Genomic DNA, 18,885 nt, shown 5'->3' on the forward strand with positions numbered 1-18,885 from the left:
GTACCTTCTCCACCACCACACCCGGAGGGCCTCCGTGAGTCCGGATACGTGTTCATCTTATATGACATTGTACTCTTAATAACTGGTGCGGCCCTAGTTCTCGCCCCCTAGTCACAATATGATTAATCTCTGATTCACGTGTGCATTCATTCTTTTTCATGTCCTTTACCATTTTTATGCTTTCCTCCCTTTCCCTTCTTCTAGGCAATAGAGGCTTATAATTATTAGGCTTTATTCAATGTCCTGATGATGATCCCATGATTATGTAGTGGGGTCGAAACGCCGTTGACTTTTTTGTGCACCTTATACAGAACGTATACTATGTCATGTATATGTAAAGGTACATCTTTGAATTTTCTGCCTTATTGTATACTACAGAAACTCACAGCTTTTGCCTAATAGCCCTGTTTTGTTCCTTGTTTCCTCACTGTACAAATCTGTATGTGTTTGGGTGCAGGCTTGTGCCCCACTACGTTGAACTGTTGAAGGAATTCCCGTTTACATTTTTGTCCTTTGATTCCTGATTAAGTAAAGATTGAGACCTCTGTCCGGCTGGACATGTCAAACTGATATAGTTCCATTATGTCTATATTTATTGTGGTTGAAAGAATTCTCTTGCATGGGACCACTGTTGTTTCTAATAATCATGTTTCCCGAGGTCCTGTGTTGACTCATCCGGACTCCCTTGTTGACTTTTAAAACATGTATTAATTGCCTAGCACTGGATCGGCCTCCTCCAGGGGACCTGCTCCGGCGTCACTGCCGCTCCACTTGTCCCGGGCTGCCAAAATGCATCACCTCATCATCTGCCCAGTTGATAGCACCTCAGTCGCCCGTAGTAATTGGGCAGCAGGTGAGTGGGGGGCAGTCCAGTACTGCCAGGCCAGCCCCACAAGGCGACTAATGTGCTGTCGCTGCTCCCTGCAGCTCCCCATCTCATTGGTGAAGGACTCAAATCGTCACCACTAAAGTTCCTGCAGTTGTTGGGGGAGTGGGATCCTCAGAAAAGTGCAGTGACAGGAATCAGCATCCATAATCAGATGTGTTCGGACTGAGCAGTGGATGACTGAGCTAGTGCAAAAGGGGTGGGATTGTGGAGCCTCACTAGAGTGTGTCTGCCATCTTGGCTCACTAGACACGCACCATCACTATGTAGCAATTCTCCAGCATCCCTGGTGGAAAGCAAAAGCTATCATTGAAATATGTCCCTTGTACATAATGTGATATAAAACTCAGGTAGGAGAAGTTGTGGAAAATATGCAATCCCGACAATATCAAGCATCTGAATGCTAGCCATCAAGGGCAATTTAATGCAGCCAAAAAGAAGACTGACTCTGAAGAGTCAGCATCTACATTGCATCAAAGGATGCCATCTCTCCTGGAAACACATTGCCAAAGGACATCCCCCAGCAAGAGAAAGATGAGCGTGATATATGATTTGCCACGATTGGCTAGCACTGCCTTGTTTGCAGGGTGGTGTTGGAGAGGTGAGAGCGCAAGCATAAAGAAATAAAGTCCTTTTACATTAGCAAACTTTCAAAAAATATTTTGTCTTTTTTTTCAAAACTCTCATTCCACTGTTGCAGTTGTATTTTTGTTTTTATTCCAAAAAAGTATAAACACAAAACAATTTGAAAAATTCTTCTTTCTGGAACCAATTTTAATAGATTAAAAATTGATTAAAAAAGTGTCTGTGTTTAAATGAGAGTTAGTGCAAGCGACATACATGAGGAGACATGGGCGAGTGAAACTGCATCAAAAAGTCAGTAATACATTGCATAAAAATGAGAAAGTTATCTTGCTTCAAACCCACCACAAGCGAACTATCCTTGAGGAACATGGCTTATGACCTTGCTCAACAGGTGATGCCTGACCAGGCGCTCTATCCAATCCTTGTGCAAGGCCTTCTTTAATGTGCAGTGGGAGATGGGAGGAGATCCAGCCTGTATCCTATCCCTGGATCCTTCCCTCTGCAAGCATCTGGCAATGTGTAGCAGACGTGGAATACAGGGCCCGTCCTCCACCCAAGCACAAGCCCTACACCCCACCTCCCTTAATGGACACCCATACACACTGTGCAAGGAATTTTAAAATGCACAGTGTGGGTGAGCTACTGCACCTGTGCTCAGTGCCCATCCCTCAGTGCTCATTATTTGACATAAACTGTCACAAAGCACAATTTGAACAGAGGAAAGGACATATTTCCAGCACAAAATACCTTTTCCACAGGAAAGTAAATAACCTCGTAACCTCTTTGTTCATTTTCCTTACTTTGTGTTTCTGCAAAATCCTAGTTAATTTGGCATTGTGTATGGAAGTAATATTAGCATGGTTAATGTGCCTGTAGCAGGCCTTTGCAAAATCATATCTGGGCAACATTTAGAACCTGGTTTAGAGTTGTATCCTATGGCACTTATATTAAGGCGGACAGGTTATTTGTCATATTTCTGATAGAATAACCCATCTGCCAAACTCTAAATCTGGCACTTAGTTTTAAAATACCATGAATTAATTCTCCTGAAACTTGCATGTGCTGAATATTTCTTTATATTCTTTATAAAACATATTGTTACATGGTTAATGCACCTGCAGCTCTACTTCTCACTTCAAAAAATGTCCAGGACTACAGTTTTTAGTATGAAAATGTATCATCAGTTTTTTTCATTAATTACTTTCCTCTTTTAGTATCTCATTAACATGTCTTTAACTATACAAATACATTATGTATTCCAGACAGTAATGTAGGATAATTCATCACTTACACAAAACGTAAGTAGTTCTCAAACTGCAAATTTTCTAACACTTTGCAGAAAGTTATAGAAATATTCATATGAAACTCTTGATAAGCACATTGAACCACACACATTCCCTCATCCAGTCTTTTAATTAATCTCATCTATATTATGGAAGGCTACCCCCATAATGAATGTCCAGGTTCAGGCTGTAATTTCTAATTAAAGATAAGGTTTTTGAATTATTTGTTGCAAACAAAGACATTTGTTGACCCTGACATAACCTTAATATCTTTAGCCAAGAATAAACAACCCCTTTCTTTTGTGTACCTTTTTTCAAGGTTACCAGATCAGAGCACGTTTCAAGTTTATAGTCAGGATGAGAGGACCTCCTTTCAGGTCAAAAGTTGCAGTCCTTGCTATCACTTTATAAGTTTAAAGCAATTACTGCAAAGACAATGCGTCTGAGAATGTGAAGCTGTTTTATTCTGAAAGGCACAACCTCAGTCTGTTGGTTTCCTCTCACTGTACCTTTATGTGTAGCCTAACATTTGGTTCTACTTAAGAGATATAGCCAGTCACAATGTAAGTATCTTAAAGCTATCACTTTTTTTTCAATTCAATTAGCTGTTTTTGGTAAGCGTTTTGCATTCTGCAACTCCTTCTCTGAGGTTCATAATCTCCAGTATCATGATTAGTGTATGGATAGGTGACCTTTGTTTTGTCTGCTGGGCACATGTGTATGGCACACTTTTTTTTATTTTTTAGATTGTCCTCATACCACCGTAGGCGTCTGCAATCGTAACATTAGACCCCTTTGATCCTGAACGCCCATGGTCCATGTTCCTGCATACACTACGGGCCGCCAGGCTTGCTTCTTTGTACGAGGCTTGGTGTAATCCTTGGACGATCTTAAATCAACCTTAGTGCCTTTCCCCAGCACACCAAGGGCACCCAAACGTTACCTCATGTGTATGGCACTCTTGTGCAGTTAACATGCATATGGGGTTGTCTGATGTGGACATTACATGGATTGGCATCATGGAATCATTTTGACATGTTAGCAACCAAATGTAACAATATCGTAAAAATGATTTAGGAACAGTTACTTGTGTTGCATTGTCATTTGAGATGAAAGAAACCTTTGAAAAGTTAAAACCTCTCTCCCACCCAGAGCCTTTGTCTATTCCAACATCTGTTCAAGTCAGAAGTGGAAACTATAAGACTTGTTTTGTCTGCAAATAGATCATGGATACATGTCAAGAAAGAGATTTCTGCATACCCCTGTGACCAGGCCATGTGATCCATCCACAACAATAATATCCAATTCGCCATGCCTGGAATTTTACAAAGAGATGGATTACATTTGACAGCAGAATCTTCCTGAGAAATCTGAAGGACTGTATCCAGTTATTTCCATAAGTAGGTGCAAAGCACATCATGAACACAAAGGACCTTTTCAGAGCCACCTTTATTTTATACAGGCATTTTGTATATTCAATCTTGAGTATTTTGGCAATTCAGAGTTTGTAGCTCCTCTGTGGTTCCAAAATGAAACTCCATTTTGCCGATTGTTTTCCCCCTAATTTAGTGAATGGTTTTGCTGCAAATCAGCAGATTCTACATATTACTAAAAAATCATGCAATGTGTTATTGAAACACATTGTAATGATACACTTAACCATAGAACCTATTCAGCAAACAGGTTCTGCTCACCAATCTCTGCAGGCAGTCAACACCTGCTATGCATGGCCAGGCCCTCACCCTTTCCTCTGTAGACCTCTTTCTCCGCATAACATTGCCTTTGACCATTTTCAGTGAGGTAGTTGCAGGGACTGCCTTCATCCTCTGCGAGTATTCAAACCCCACGGTGCACAGCTGCACCTCAGCCTCCATGGGTGTCAGACCATACACAAAGGTGGAGTGCATTTTGAAACAAGAACTTTACTCAGAGGTTTGCCTTTGCTTGATATATTGTAAATATATTAAGACAATCTCCAATATTTGCACTATAAAAGGTGATGTGTGTGCACTGAATGTTTAATTTTAAAGATAGCTCGACTGTTCAATGTTATTTCATCTAATTTCTGCAAATTCAAAAATACATTTAAAAACATAAAGAAATGCCATTGGGTGAAGGAACTTTTTCCTTGTTGTCCATTGCGGATTTGTAGTCCAGATTTCTAGACATGGATTTCTATATTGTGATTGTCGGCTATCACATATCAATTTCTGTTACCCGTTAAATGACTTGCCTATTGTAGGTAATTGGGTTATTATTTGGGGGTTAAGTACCCACCTCAAGTAATAATCACACTCCTTGTCAGAGTGAACCCTCAAAGTCATTAGATTAAGCTGAGCTCAACTCCCTGGTAGCTTCGGCACAGAGCAGACTGGCTTAACTTTCGGCAATGTGTAATGTATTTATGTAGCACTAAAACAGTAAAAAAAGTTGAACTGCAATGCAATGAAAAAACCATAATATACTAGAAAAAAAGAGTAAAGTTTAATAACCAAAAAGTCTCCAAAAGAACAAAAATCCAATATCAATAGGGGAACTGGAGATATGATTTTTAAAGTATATATAGTGTCAAGAAGCATGGAGGGCCAATGATAGCCAATAGCTGTGATAGAACAATAGAACAGGATCTAGGCACAATTTGACCCTAACCGATGGAGCGCCGGTCAGATACGCTAACCGGGATCGTCCTGTTCAAAAGATTTTGGGCCATAGTATCAAGCACGGGCGATAACATTATTGCCGCTTTAGCGGCAGGAAGCTGCCGCTAAAGGAGATATAAGGGGCTTGATAATATTCTCTTGAGAATTCCAATAGAGGCCTAGGATCTGATGGGAAGGACATCAAACCTGGGCTTCTACTGGAATTCTCTAGGGCTTATTATCAAGCCCCTTATCGTCGCTTTAGTGGCAGCTTCCTGCCACTGAAGCGGCGATAATCTTACACCCGTTCTTGATAATATGGCCATATATCTTCTGACATTAGTCCTTTAAATCCGATCCAACACAGAAGTACGCTTCTAAAACCCCAAAGGAACTCAGGGAAGGCAGTTAGAGACTCACAGGGTGGCAGGCAGAGGTCAACAGATGGGTCCAGCCAAGACCAATTGCCAATGGTTAGCTGGCCAATTACAGGAAAAGGACTCCTGTAGTGTGTAGTGTCACTGTCGCTAGAATAGGAGTTCATTTTTATAACCCTTGGAGTTCACCTCATTGTCCTGGGTGCTAGAGGGAGAGCGTTTTTTCTGTCTTTTAGGCTCTTCTCAGATATCAGAAAGAAGTGTTTGTCCTCTTCTGATCTTTGGCAGGTCCAGGAGTGTTTTGAAGTCAGTGCCTTGAAGTGCAACATTTATACCTGGCACAAGATAGTTGATGGGTATGTCTAAGGGGAGGACCTAACTCATGCCAGACATGGGTGCTGTGCTCACTATGCCACTTGACTCAAGTTAGTCTGGCTGATGAGGGATGATACCCAGAAACCAGTCCCAGGATGCCTGTTTTCTGGTCCAGGGTTGACTTGGCCTGGCAGTTCAGGCTGGACTGTCTCATGGTGAGCAGGGTCAAGACTGATTTGCATATGGCTGGGTCCAAACTGGGGTGTCATGGTGAGCCCAAAAAATGGTGGATTTTACCTAGATCTGTGATTGGGGGTGAATGTTCAGCATTCCATCCATCATCTTTTTGTGTTGCTATAGTTGCCCTCAGTGGGAAGGGTATGTCCAGACATGGGTCTCGTGCTCACTATGCCCCTGTGTTAGACCTGGCATCATTGACGTGAGTCTCCCTTCCATTTTTACAGATTGCCTCCTCTGTTTTTGATATATTTTTGCTGGTTATATGCTTTGGGCACTGTACCACTGCTATTCAGTGCCACAGTGCAAATGCTCCCTATGTTAAATTGATGTACTGATTAGTGACTCCATGATTGGGTTATTTGAGATACTTGTCAGACCCTAGTACAGTGCACCATGTGTGGCCAGGGTTTGTAAATCAAATGCTGCTAGTGGGCTTGCAGCACTGGTTGTGCCACCCACAGAAGCAGCTTGTAAAGTGTGTCTCAGGCCTGCCATTGCAAGGCCTGTGTGCAGTCAAGTACTGCCATGTCGAATTGGCAAGTGCACCCACTTGCCAGTCCCTAAACCTTCCCTTTGCTTCATATCAGACACCCCTATGGTAGGCCCAAGGGCAGGGTGCATTGTAAGTATAAGGTAGGGCATGCCCTGGTGTGTGTAGCATATCCTAATAGTGAATAACAGCCATTTTAGTTTTTCACTATTACAAAGCTACCTGTTCTCCATAGGCTTGAATGGACAGTTAGATTATTACATTTTATAATCCTAACTGACTCAGGGAACATGGTAAAAATTCTAATTTAGTATGCCTGAACTCAGAATGATAAATACATCTTTTAGTAAAGTTGGTTTTAATATTCTGTGTTTGAAAATACCACTTTTAGAAAGTTGGTATTTTCTCGCCTAATGGTCCAGGCCTGCCTCTGCTAGGTTGTTTATTCCTTGTCTGGAGTTTTGAGTGACAGGGCTAGGGGATTCCTGACTGAGGCGCCCAGTAGTGAATAGAGAGATCTGCATCTAGATGGGAGGGAGGAGTTGCACCTGGCACCTGAATAGGGCTGGGCCTTCCTTCTACAATGCTGGCTCCACCTCCTGTGGTGTGTCTGATGTCTCTGCCCTGCACTGTGAAAAGAGAGGTGAAATCTTGACAACAAAGGGCTCCAGAGCTGTTCCTTCCCTCCCCTGTGCTGGCTCCACCTCCCATGGGGCGTCTGATGTCTCTGCCCTGCACTGTGAAAGGAAGGAAAGAGTCATCTAACCAGAGTGCTCAGGAACTGGTTTGGACAAGGCAGAGGCCCCTCTGCCTTCGGAGAACAAAGGATTTTGGGCTATAAATATTGGGACCCAGTCCCAAGAACTTTAGATCACTTCTGGGAACAAGAAACCTTTTGCCAAGGAGAAGATCCAAGGAAGCTGCAGGAGTTTTGGACTGCCCCCCTGCCAGTGTGCTGTTTGCTGGGTTGGCCTACAGTGGTTTCTTCACTGCTAAGGAAAGGGGAAGGAACTTTTTAAGGACTTTCATCATCTTACAGAATATTATCCAAGGGCATGAACTTGTTCTTGCCTCCTGCTGAAGTCTCAGGGACAAAAGACTTTACCTCCAGCTCCCCTCCGAGTTTCCTTGCGGGGAATTCTGTTTGCTAAAGCCTGTGTGTCGCTGGGAGCGCGATGCATGGAGAAGAAGCGTGACGCCGCCGCATCTCCCAGTAAGTGTGTCTTCGTCAAAGCTGCCTGCTGTCGCATCACCGGAGAAGCGTGATGCCATCGAGAGAGTCACCATTGCATCACCGGAGAAGCATGTCACAGGGCCTGTCACAGCTCCACAGTACAGAGTCATCGCAAGGCTGCCAGGGCGTCTACGCATCATCGTTGCATCGTCGCTTCAAGGGCGCCAGGATTATCGCATCGCATCGAGGCGCCATCTTGTGCATCACAACCCGACCGCAAGCCGAACATCCACGCATCAACCACGCACTGGTAAGGATCACGACGCATCCCCTACTGGAGGCGCAACGCTTCATTTCCCCCCGATCACGGAACCGATGCATCGCCCCTTTTGCGAGCCTTTTGTTCATTTTGCGTTACGCATCCAGGTACTTTGTTGAGAACTTTGTCACATTCATCATCAACTTGAACTAAGCAACTTTTATTATCTTTAAGTCAACTTTGAGTATAGTATTGTGGATTTTTGTCATTTGTGGTCTTGGGTTAAGTCTATATAAAGAATACTTATTTTTATAACACCTGTGTTGTGTCCATTTGTAGAGTTTTCACTGTATTGCTGTGTATATTCACAAATGCTCAACACACTGCCTCTGAGATAAGCCTGTCTGCTTGGGCCAAGCTACCAAGGGGGTGAGCAGGAGTTATTTAGGAGTGTAATCCCCTTATCCCGATTTAGAAGTAAGGGTCCCTATTTGGACAAAGGTGAATACCATTGCCAACTAGAGACCCCCAGATCTAACACCCTAAATTCAAGCTAGTCTGGCTGGCTCTTGAGGGGTGATATCCCGAAACCGGTGATGGACGTAAACATTTAATGATGGTTGCCTCCATCAATTTGCACCTTTAAATGAGATTTACAACAATAATTTTGATGAAATGTGCAAAATGGTTGAAAATGAAAAACATAAGCTTTTCTACTGAATCGTAAAAGCATGCAGAAATGTTCTGTAATGTAAAAATGCAAGAGAAAAAGTTTTTTTCTTATGCAATGTAAACACGTGTTTAAGAAATCTATACATTATTAACCTAAGAAATGAGCTGCTGATTTCCCAATGTGACAAATGAAAAGAATGCTTATGTAATGAAACACTTGAAAACTATACAAAAGGTTTAGTTTAAAGATGCTTGACAATATGAAGATTTTCAGGTTTAACTTAGTAATATGTGATACAAACGTGAATAACAAATGTGAGGTGCATATTAATCTGTTTGAAAATAAAAACGTGTGAGATAAATTTCCTTTTTCTGTTTTTTAGCAGTATCTAATATTGACATGTAACTTCAGGAGAAAAGAATGATGAGTGAATTAACTAAGAAACTGAATTATTCATATTAATGTGTGTTTTATATTAAGCATAACATGGTAATGATTCAGAAAGTTTCCATGTAGGCCTCAGATGCTTCTTTTTCCTCCTTCAAAAGACAGAATCTAGCTGAAGTAGTCATTTCAGATGCTCTGAGAACTTTTCTTGAAGTTTCTTTTTATGCTTACGAACAATAGTCTCCTTTCTGATTCAGCAACTCTTTTTACAGAAATGTATCAATACAACTGCAAACCCAGAGCGAGTGTCTCGGAATGGACAGACAGTGAACAAAGTGAATTTTCTTGCTCCAGAGGAATGGATGGAAATTATAAAGTTGTTGAAATCGATGATTTTGCAAAAGGATTACTTAATGCTTCCTGATTTCTTAGTGAGGTATTGATCACACCATGAGCAGCCCACTGTGGACAACCAATGCAGACAATATCGTAAGATGGAAAGAATACTTTGTGGGAATAAACTGAGAACTTTTGGAAGTATAATTGCCCCGTTGGAGGAGGAGTTGCTGCTGGTTGTCATTTTGGCATGCTATCAGACTGAACTCCGATTTTCTCTCCTATGCCAAACCCATTTGACTGAACTTTCCAAACTGACTCACCCTGTTCTTTGCCAGCTGGCAAAGTGTGCAAGTGCAACCCTTCAGCGGAAGAGTTTATGGACTCATTCCTGTGACTCTTTAAGGTTCAACTCTGCATATTTGGTTTATATGACATAAATGCAAAAACTTGATTATTCCCATGTTCTCTCTCACTTCTTTCCCTAGATAATCAGCAAATGTTTATTTTATTGAATCTGTATGACATTGTGAGACTAATTGTACTAAATGATTCCTATTAAATTGAATCTAAGATTTGATTTATGTTCTTGATCATTCAAATTGAGGCTTAAATAAATGGATTATATGAGAAAACTTTATCTTATTTTTTTTATTTTTTTTAAAACAATTTTTATTAATAAGATAATTATTGCATTTCGATGAAAACATAAGTGGCATGACATGCAAATAGATCACACTAGTAAATATACAATTTCCCCCCATTTCTCATAGTTCCACATTTCCAGGCCAACATGAAAACTTTATCTTATTTGAGTCATTCTTGGTGTGAACCTTTTTGTCGTAAGTCTTTCATTGTAGTGCTTACAGAAATAGTTGTTTGTTGTTGCATTGAATTTGAGATTTTCTTATTTCAGGTCATCATAAGGATTTTCCTCATGTGTTCTAATTACCCAAGTCCTGTTAGCTCACATAAAAGATCCATTGGACAACCAATGGCAGTATAGTGTTTAGTTATATTCCCGAGGAGGGTATAGATGTAGATATGATAAATATTTTATAAGTATAAAAGAAAGATTTTTGCCCAGCTTTCCGCTGCATCACTGGTCCCAGTATGCTTGTTGTCTGGTCCAGGGATGACTTGGTCTGGCAGTTCAGGCTGGACTGTTCTCATAGGGAGCAGGGTCAAGACTGATTTGCATATGACTGGGTCCAAACTGGGGTGGCATGGTGAGCAAGAAAACTATGGATTTAACTTGGATCTGTGTCTGGGGGTGAATGTTTGACAATGTTCTGCATTCCCTCCATCATTGTTATGTGTTGCTATAGTCGCCCTAAGTGGAAATAGTATGCCCAGATGTTGGTCCTATTCACACTATGCCACTGGATACAAGATAGACTGGCTGATGGAGGGTGATAACCCAAAACCAGTACCAGGATGTTTGTTTTCTGGTCTATCGAGGACCTTTGTCTGGCAGTTCGGGCTGGACTATTTCAATGGGGAGCAGGGTCTAAACTGATTTGCCTTTGGGTGTTTGCACACTGGGGTAGCATTGTGAGCCAAAAATATGATGGATTTAACCCAGATCTGTGATTGGGGATGAATGTTTGACAATGTTCAGCATTCCATCCATCATCTTTTTGTATTGCTATAGTCACCATAAGTGTGAAGGGTATGCCCAGACATAGATCCTGTGCTCACAATGCCCTGTATTCAAGCTAGCCTGGCTGATAAGGGGTGATACCCCAAAACCGGTCCCAGGATGATTGTTTTTTGGTCGAGGGAGGACCTGGCTTGGCAGTTCAAGTTGGACTGTTCCCATCGGGTGAAGGATCAAGACTGGTTTGCATACGGCTGGTACAAAATTGAGGTGGTATGGGAGCAAAACTATGATGGATTTAACCCAGATCTGTGACTCGGTGAATGTTTGACAATGTTCTGCATTCCGTACATCATCTTTTTGTGTTGATATAGTCATCATAAGTGGGATGGGTATGCCTAGACGTGGGTCTTGTGTTCACAATGCCCCTGGATTCAAACTAGTCTGGTTTATGAGGGGTGATATCGCGGAACCAGTCCCAGGATGCTTGTTTTCTGGTCCAGGGAGGACCTGGCCTGGCAGTTTGGCCTGGACTGTTGCCATGGGGAGCAGGATCAAGACTGATTTGCACATGGCTGGGTCCAAACTACGGTGGCATGCTGAACAGCAAACAATGGATTTAACCAAGATCTGTGACTGGAGGTAAATGTTTGACAATGTCCAGCATTCCATCCACCATCTTTTTGTGTTGCCATTGTCACTCTAAGTGAAAAGTGTATGCCCAGACGTGTTGTCATATGGATACTTCGTTACATATATTGCGTTAAGTTAGCATGAGTGCATTACATGTTTAAACAGCCTTTTTTCCTTCGGCTTCAGTTTTGCACACGACACATACTTGTTGTTGTCGCCTTCACCCTAGAAGCGGTGAGGTGGTTTATTTGAGAATAATATGTTATTTCTATGATATCAGCTTTGCCTGGTACACTTGGTACAACTGTCTGCACACTGAGAGCTGCACACTCTAAGATTAACCTAACACAAGGTTGCTGGGAGGCTTGATCCTCGCACCACATTAGACATAACACAAATAATGTTGATGCCAACATTTTGGGCTCTACTCGGGTTTAAGATAGAGTTACACGGAATGAACGCAGACACTTGGTGCTGCGCATGAAGAGAGCTGGTAGCTGTTGATGTGAACTGCTCCTACTGACATTGAGAGGTATGGGGCCGCCCTGCTAAAGCCCGAATGAGACCTTCTTAGATATAATATAATATGCTAGATAGGGTGCGCGAAATATAGGTGATATAGATTTCTATAGAAATAGCATTATAACATGCTAGCACCTTTTGCTTACTATGGATTAATGACTATGCTGCTGACTCTGATTTTTATAATCTGCATTTTGGTATTATACAAGATACTGCGTTTGAGAACTTTGCATTGAATAATAAATATTTCAAACTTGCACTTGTGTTCTTTGACTCTCAGTTTTGGTTTGAAAAGATTATCTAACGAAAGAGTGTTCATGTGTTCCACGACTCCTGAGGTATTCTAAAGATCATGTTCTGGTTTGTCTAAGACATGGATCATTCCATAATGATCCATGAGACACTGTAGCTAGCTAGGTAAAGAGATTTCTGACACTGAGATGAGTTTTTGGAGCATCCTAACTCACTGAGGTTCTAGATCTCTATGCACAGTTCTGTGGGAGAACGGAAACCCTGCAACATGGCGCCCAACGGATTGGTTGGCCGTATTTCATGACACTCGAGTAGTTCATCATTCAAACCTTAACACCTTCATTCCCGTTTCCGGTAAACGGTGGTGTCGGAAAAACCTACCTATTTTTGAAATAGGTCTTTTCAAGCTTGAATTTTTCTATAAACGGTTTCTTTGACTTACTACCCAGTTGTGCTACAAACTGTTCTTTGTCTCTTTACACTTCCTGTGCTAACATGGCCGTGGAAATTGCGCAGCATAGCCGAGTCGCGGTTCGCGACCACTTGCGGGCGTATAATGTACCTGCGGAAGGCTTGGCTGTGATTCTAGTGGTGAGTGCGGAACATGCGTACCCGTACGAATTGTTTTATTCCTGGGTGACATTTCCGGAAATGGACGCTAATTCGGGTGTCTATCATTCATACACTGCCTCGGCTGTACCGGTGGCTTATGCTCCGTACAGGGCACTGGAAGTACCTATCGATGCTTGGCAGCACGGAGTTTGGTTTGGTGGCGTCCTACCCCATTCTTTAACGGCTCCGAGGTTAGGTCCTTTATCCATTCCGGGCACAAATTGGCCCGCTTTGGGTGGATTTACTCCTCATCCTAATCGCACCACTTGTAGTGTAGCTGACCTGCGGCGTCTTCATGAGGTCGCGGTTGGAGTGATTAGAGCGCTTGTACATTACATTGGTCGTAATATTCATGGCGCAGCCCCCGCAGGTGCGCAGCTTCGGGCGGAACAGGCTGGTTTAAAAATCAGTCCTGTCTTGGTGAATTCCGTTATGGGCAGAAAGCCAGACAATAAGGATGATTTTCCTTACTGGCTTGCCGAGAAATTCGACCAGCTGGAGGCTGTGTTTCCTAATACGACTCCGAGTGAAAAACACCGGATTCTTACGCTTAGTTTACCGAAAGATTTGGCCCCGGAACTTGCTGACTGTGAGACATGGGGTAAGACTTTTGCAGCGGTTTACTCGAGGTGCTTTGGCACACCGTCAGTGTCGAACCTGTCTGCGATCCTCAAACGTGTTCAAGATGATCACGGACCTGAGTCGGCGGTTGAGTTGGGTATGCGCCTGAACGGTTCATTTGAGACAGTTTGCGGTATTATCCTTGCCAATGTAAAAGGGGATGCAGTGAACTTTCAGGTGGCAAATGGTCTGGCGTTAATTCCCGATGCCGAGAAACCCCGTCAGCTGGCAAGAATTATTGTGGCGGCTTATAAAACAGTTGGCCGCAATTCTAAGGGTGCAAAGGTTTTTCTTGAAAAAGAAAAGAAGCAGCCCCAGGGGCAGTCTTCGGAAACAGGTGGACAACCCAAGTCCAAAAAACAAAATTGGCCTAAAAAGCAGAATCAGGGTAAGCAACAACAACAACAGACACAGGTTTCGAGTCCGGCGCCTTCACAACCTGCGCAGTCAGAGCGCGTTTATGAATTGCGCGATCGCGCTACGATTAAATCGCCTGACAGATATCAGGCATCTGACCAACGCTCTCCTCGTTCCTTTCAGGACTCATCGGCTCCGTCAACCGGTGGTGGAGGGGGCGGCAGGGGCAGGGGTGGCCAGCAAGGACGTGGCCAGCCCCGCACGCGAAGTGAAGGGGATCAGCGGGACGACTCTACGCCTAAGAGACCGCAGTTTGCCAAGAAGAAAGTCGCTGCCTTAACGGCGCATCGATATGCCCCAGATAGTGAGAACGCGGCTTCGGAATCTGACGTGGGCTCTGACCTTGCTGGACAGCGCGGCGGAGATTACCATAGTGAGAGAGGCCCTCCGTCCACTGTTGAAGGTGACAGCGACTGAGACTTTTATTGTGATTGAAACAGCTGATACACATGTTGCTCCCCCTGAGAGACTTTTTGAAATTGTCCTGTTAATTGAAGGTGACATGCAGCGAACTGTAAAAGGGGTATTTTGGGAGAATCTTTCGGATACGTATGACATTTTGCTTTCGGAGGCAGACTGGCCCCCACCTTTTGTTCTCGCAGCTCCGCGAGGGGAGGAGGTAATCCTCCCCAGTTTCGCGCACACTGTACCGAGAGTGGAAGCGCTGCATTTTGCAGAAGAGTGGGCTCTGGCGCTTGCGCCGGCTGTGTACCGAAATCAGTGTGGCTGGGATAAATTGTCCCCTAGCCATGAGATTCCTTTACGGTCACAGCCGCAGCCACAACCCCAGTATCCCATACGGCGTGAAGCTAAAGCTTCGGTCGCGGCTATCCTTGAACAATTGGAATATCAAGGTGTAATTGAAACGTGTGTGTCACCAATGAATAATCCCCTTTTTACTGTTAACAAGCCGGACGGATCATATCGTCTGGTTTTGGATTACCGGCATTTGAACTCGCATTGCCGTAACTGTGCAGTACAGAATACTCACGGCTCTGCCCTAGTGAATAGTCTTGAGCGTAAACGGTTCAAAACCACGCTTGACATTTCCAATGGTTTTTATGCACATAGATTAGATGGTCTAAGTTCCCAATGGACCAGTTTTACGTGCGGCGGCGTACAAAAAATGTTTAAACGACTCCCAATGGGATATAAAAATAGTCCTGGAGTGTTTTCCGCCCGCATAGTCTCTCTTTTGGAGAGTTTCGATCCAGTTGCATGTTCCTATGTGGATGACATTTATCTCACAGACGACGAACTTTGGGTGCATCTGTGTCGTGTAAACAGCATAATTTGTAACTTTGCAGACATGGGTTACAAGTTTAACTTTGCAAAATCACACATTGCGGAGTACACAGTGTTGTTTCTAGGTTATGAACTTAACCATGAAGGAAAGGGATTGGCTCCTCACTTCCTGGAGAAGTGCGTGCAGTTGCGCTCTCCGACAACGCTGAAAAAATTACAGTCTTTACTGGGTTTTTTAAATTTCGGGAGGACATACATTCCGGAATATGCCCAGCGTATCAAGCCTTTATATGCCTTGGTACAACCATCTTTTTCCAAATCATGCTGGCTGCCTGAGCATTCAGCCATTCTGCAGTCTTTGCAGGCTGATTTGCTCACTTCTGACTACTTACAGACCCGTGATAACCGGACCAACCTGGTGATAAGGATTATCCCTGGGACGGTGGGTTTCACGTACCTGACTTTTAACGAGGGGGATACTGTACCTATTGCTTACAAGTCACACTTGTACACTTCGGCTGAACTGCGTTTTTCCACTGTGGAGAAAGTTTTAACGGCTGTGCAGATGGCAATTCTTAGAGAACGTGCCCTGTCACAGGGAAAGCGCATGTTGGTTGTTACCCCGTGTCCTGCCTTGGAGGCGGTCACGAAAGCCAGTGTACCGAATTCTAAAGCTTTGCACCCTCGGTGGATTCAGTGGGCTACATCCTTGACGTCTCAGGATGTCACGTTTATTTTTGACGCCGCTTTACGGTCGCAGGAGTATTTACAGTATGAATTTGTTCATCCTGCTCCTTTAGCAATGCGGCCGTTGGAGGATTTCCACTGTATCATTTACACAGATGGTTCGGCGCAGGTTGCGCATGGCTCTAAACATGCCTACGTTTCCGCTTGCGCCATTGTGGTCGGTGCCATGGTGAACGATGAGTTCAAGTCCAGCGTCGTGCACACGCAGACGCTTGGGGACTGCACCGCACAATTAGCTGAGCTGCGTGCTCTGATGCTTGCATTGGAGTACGCTGATCCTTGTGTGACGACTTTAATCGTAAGTGATTCTTACTATTGTGTCCAGTCTTACAATGAGAACTTGTTCTTTTGGATTCAGAATGATTTTCGTGATTCCAAAGGTAGCACAATAAAACATAAAATGATCTGGGTCCGAGTGGCGGAACTTAAAGAGAAACTGCCGCTCGTGTTTGTGATTCATACTCTCGGCCACCAGCGCGTGGGGGTCCACGCTGTTGGCAACTCGCTTGCTGATGAAGCAGCGAAGTCAGCGGTATCTAAATACTTAGTTGCAGCAGTCACAAGGTCCAAAAGCAAAATAGATGATGACATCTTGGCAGCTGTGGCTGCCACGGCGAAGGGAGGTAAATATCCTGCGGGGTTCCCTTCAAAGTACACATACCACTTAAGTCCCGATAAGGTTCCTTATGTGAAAATTCCTGAAGTTGGAGACCGTCTGGTTCCCAACTCGGATCGCAGAGCTTCTCTGATTACAGCGGCTCATGAAGGTGTGGCGTCTGCGCATGCGGGCGTCTCAGCCACTGTATCTCAGCTACAACAGAGGTTCTGGTGGCGGGGACTGTATAAACAGACGCGCGATTATGTCCTTATGTGTGACATTTGTCAGCAGATTAAGCCTTCTACTGCTGCGCGTCCGCCTCAGACACAGTTGTACATCTCTAATAAACCGCTTGGTTGTGTTTATTTGGATCACTGCGGTCCTTTTTCTTCTGATACTGCGTATAAATACATCTTAGTAGCAGTTGACTCATGCACACGCTTTGTATGGGTATGGCCGCATCGAAGCGCTGATTCGCGAACTGTCATTAAGGATTTGCGTGTCTTTGTGGGAATCTTTGCTTGTGGTGCTTTCCATTCGGATCAGGGTCCGGCTTTCGCCTCTAAGGCGTATAAGGATGCTATGGTTTCGTTGGGAGTACAGGTGAAGTTTTCAAGTCCCTACAGGCCTGAGGGCAATTCTGTAGTAGAAAGAATGAACCGCGACTTAAAGCAATCTTTGACAGCCCGTGTTATAGGCACTGGTAGAAACTGGCTGACCCACCTCTATGGCGTGCAGCGTGCGCTTAATAATCTCCCTAGAAGGTCTCTGGGTGGGCGGACCCCATACGAAATGCTCTTTGGTATCAAGATGTACGTCCCTGACCTTGATGGTGCAGACTGCCAGGCCCAGGCCGCGGCCTTTGACGTAGATGAACATTGCAATGTTTTACAGGATCTACAAAAGACCAGAGACAGTCTTGCAAAGGAACACTTGCCCTCCACGTCGGATGATGCGTTGCAGATCCCGGTAGTTGGCTGGCTACCCCAGGTTGGAGAACTGGTTCGAGAGAAGATCGATAACAAGAAAGAGTTTGGTCCCTCATATCGTGCACCAGTTCGAGTCCTTGGAGTGAAGGGCACAAGAACAGTCATTTTACCACCACTTCCAGGTCGTAAAGAAAACAGATTTATTTCTATTGACAATGTCAAGACACACAGGGTGGCCGATTCTTCATAGCATGACACCGGCTGTATCCTGTCCTTCCATGGTGAGGCACTCTGTGCTGGCTATTACATCTGGTGCAGATCAGGAGGTGTCCCTCGAGATGCCTGCCATATCAAGTCCTTTATTAAATACTATTCCTGTTACTAACATTGATGCGGTGACCTATGCAGATCCTGCTGATTTATCTATGTCCGATTTACATGCTCGTTTGGCTAACCAGTCCAGATTCTCGTTTGACTCTGATTCGGAACTTTCAAAGAAACCATCGACTCTTGCAAAATATGCCACGTTGTTTAAAAAACATTTTTTAGTTCCACCTTGGACATACATTTGGCTGATACTATTTTCATTTTATCTTTTTATGTCAATTGGTTTTGTGTTTTAATTTTTCCGCCTGATTGATGGCCATTATGTGAAAGAAAGAACAGGAATTCGGTACCTTAATGGAACATTGGCCCCTCTTTCCTCCTCACATTCAGCACACAGACTAAAGAGAGACTTACATTCAGTAGAGATTACTGCTTGGCCTGTCCTTGATGGGATTGTGTGGGATGCGGTTAGGTTTCAGATACATGGCCCCACAGAGGTTATTAATGTTCCCAATGTGCTTAGAGTAAACATGGGAGATGTGATTAAGCAAAATATTCGTTCTGATGATTGGGATCTTCAGGCCGTAGAAGCATTGTTCTCTGATTTGAAATATTATGCGGCCTTTGATGATGAGGATTTGTATTTGGATTCTGTCAATTATGGTGATTTGTTTTGTTACCAACATTATGGTAATCATTTCTTGCACAAGACAAGTTCCAGGCGGGTTCCTGTGAATT

Source organism: Lissotriton vulgaris, chromosome 4_1 (genome assembly GCF_964263255.1).
Source record: "Lissotriton vulgaris chromosome 4_1, aLisVul1.2, whole genome shotgun sequence".
In the NCBI taxonomy this organism is placed as follows: Eukaryota; Metazoa; Chordata; class Amphibia; order Caudata; family Salamandridae; genus Lissotriton; species Lissotriton vulgaris.